Consider the following 2,978-nt stretch of genomic DNA (forward strand, 5'->3'; position numbering starts at 1 on the left):
TATATATATATATAAGCTAACTAGCTAATTTTAATTGTTGTAACTAATGCTTGTTAGCCTACACAGGGTTAACATAAACATTACCAACATTTAATTCTATGAATCATGAATTAAATTATTGAACTTGTTTAAGAAAAAAGTTAAATTTTATATCAAAATTTAAGAAACCAAATGAGCAAATCTAGCTAATTGCTAAGGCTAATGTATGTTAGCTTAGTATTACAGTTAGCATTTAATTGTAAAATCTAGTTTAGAATCTTCTTTATGTAACAAAAGAAACATCTTAACCATTTAATATTGTTTTAAATAATTAAATCAGCTAATGTTGACCTAAAGTAGACTAACAATAACAAAACATTTAATTGTAAAATCTAGTTTAGAATCTTCTTTATGTAACAAAAGAAACATCTTAATCATTTAATATTGTTTTAAATAATTAAATCAGCGAACGTTAGCTGGTTTAGGCTAATGTTGACCTAAAGTAGACCAACAATAACAAAACATTTAATTGCAAGATCGTACTAATTCGTTTATAACCATATGTTTTAAAGTTTACTGGTAAGTAGAGTGCAAAAAATTAAAAGAAAATATTAAACTAGCTGATGCTAGTTGCTCCAGGCTAATAGCGTATTAGCCTAAGCTAGGCTAACATTATTAGCCTAGTTTTTAGACTGGTATGTTAGCTTAAACTGGCTAACATACTATTGTAATACTGTATAAGTAAATTAGTTTAATATCCCTATTTTCTTCAAGGGGAAACGTGTTTTGCTGTTATATAAAATTACAAACAGTCAAACTAGCTAATGTTAGCTGGTTTGGGCTAGTGTTTGTTAGCCTAAACCAGGCTAGCGTCAGCGTCACAGTAAATGTGTAAACCGGCTGATAACGGCTCGTTTCAGCCACAGCTTTAAGAGGTTCACTGCACAACGTTAGTGGCTCTAAGGAGTTCTAGAAATCTGACTAAAAATAATTTATATTGGTATATTTTACAGTATTATTTGTCGTTCCTCATATTTAATTTTTTTTAACATTTGTGTTGTTCAAGAATATATGGGGTCAAAAGCTAAAAATACAGATATTTAATTTAATTTGCTTATGAGAGAAAGTACTTTAAACAGTGACAACGGGACATTTTGAACAGGAAGAAACTTGCAGACAAAATAAAACCAGTAACTACAAAAGGCTTTTTATAAATATGTCACTTCAGTCGGGGTTTTGAGATATTAATTTTAGCAATAGTAATAGTTTGTCTTGGTTTTTATTAGTACTATTATTTTATTGGTATTTTACTGCAAATTTTATCATACTTTTATTTTTATTAAACTCAATTGTATTTCTTTTATCATATTTTTATCTACGATGTAATTCTTGTCAAGCTATTTGGTCAGCTGTGGTAGTTTTTAAATGTGCTATATAAATAAACTTTGAATTGAATTTTAACGAGCCTTAATCACAAACTGAAACAAAGTGAGCCCTGAACCCGTGACGCTCGGCAGTATTCCTCGACCCACGAGTTTCCTGCTGAGTAAAGAAAACGCCGATCTTCTGTCTGCTGACAGAGCACGTCGATGCGAACAGATAAAACTCAGAACTCGATTTCTCCATCGCCTCGTGTTTCTGCTGAGACGTCCTTCAGGTCTGCCGTCAGAAAACTTGAACGAGGACCCTGAATGAAGTTGAGTCACAAAACATTCATTTACCTGATGACAGAGGTTCCTCCTGGTCTGAGAATGCTTCAACCTGAAACCATTATTATTTTAAATACCACAAATAACTTTTATATTGTTTGTTTTTTATTTGAAGTTTATTTAGAGGTCGTAAATAAAAATTAAACATATGAGGCCTGGATGTGAGAGTTTGTCGGACTCGGCTCTACAATGAAAATGATTTCAGGATTCGTCCTCGGGAGGAAAAGCTGCACCTAAATATAAACATACACCCGATAACCTTTTTTAAATAATTAAAAAGCCAAGTATTTATTTCTGTGGACAGCTACCAACTAAACATCAGCAAGAAAGTTGCAAAATAACCTAGTTATTGTGCAAAAACTCAACAAGAGTAAAAATGAGGGAAAGTAGAAGACTATAGCTAACTGAAAGCTAACTTCTAACTGAGGGCTAACTTCTAACTTAAGGCTAACTTCTAACTGAAGGCTAACTTCTAACTTAAGGCTAACTTCTAACTGAAGGCTAATTTCTAACTGAAGGCTAACTTCTAACTGAGGGCTAACTTCTAACTTAAGGCTAACTTCTAACTGAAGGCTAACTTCTAACTGAAGGCTAACTTCAAACTGAAGGCTAACTTCAAACTGAAGGCTAACTTCTAACTGAAGGCTAACTTCTAACTGAAGGCTAACTTCAAACTGAAGGCTAACTCACAGATGAGGACTAACTTACTCTGACTGAAGGAAAGCACTGCTGAGAGCTAGGTCATGGCTAACTGAGGCTTCTTCTGAGAGCTAATTTCCTGCAAACAGAACCAACTTACTGTTGAGGGCTAACACAGCTAATATACTGCTAACTCAGTGCTAACTTACTGATGAAAGCTAACTTACTGCTAACAGAGCTAACTTACAGCTGAGAGCTAACATGACTGAGGCCTAACTTACCGCTAACTTACTACTGAGGACCAATTTACTGCAAAGTGAGTGCCAACTTACAGCTAATTCAGCAAACTTATAGCTGAGGGCTAATTTGTCGCTAATTGAGGACTAACTTACTGCTAACCGAGAGCTAATTTACTACTGAGGGCTAACTTACAGCTAATTGAGAGCCAACTTACATCTAAATGAGATCTACAGTTAATTAGAGAGCCAACTTAGTTAATTGAGAGCTAACTTACAGCTAATGGAGAGCTAACTTACAGCTTAATTGAGAGCTAACTTAGAGCTAATGGAGAGCTAACTTACAGCTTAATTGAGAGCTAACTTAGAGCTAATGGAGAGCTAACTTACAGCTAATGGAGAGCTAACTTACAGC

The sequence above is a fragment of the Nematolebias whitei genome, chromosome 14 (genome assembly GCF_014905685.2).
Source record: "Nematolebias whitei isolate Nwh7 chromosome 14, NemWhi1, whole genome shotgun sequence".
In the NCBI taxonomy this organism is placed as follows: domain Eukaryota; kingdom Metazoa; phylum Chordata; class Actinopteri; order Cyprinodontiformes; family Rivulidae; genus Nematolebias; species Nematolebias whitei.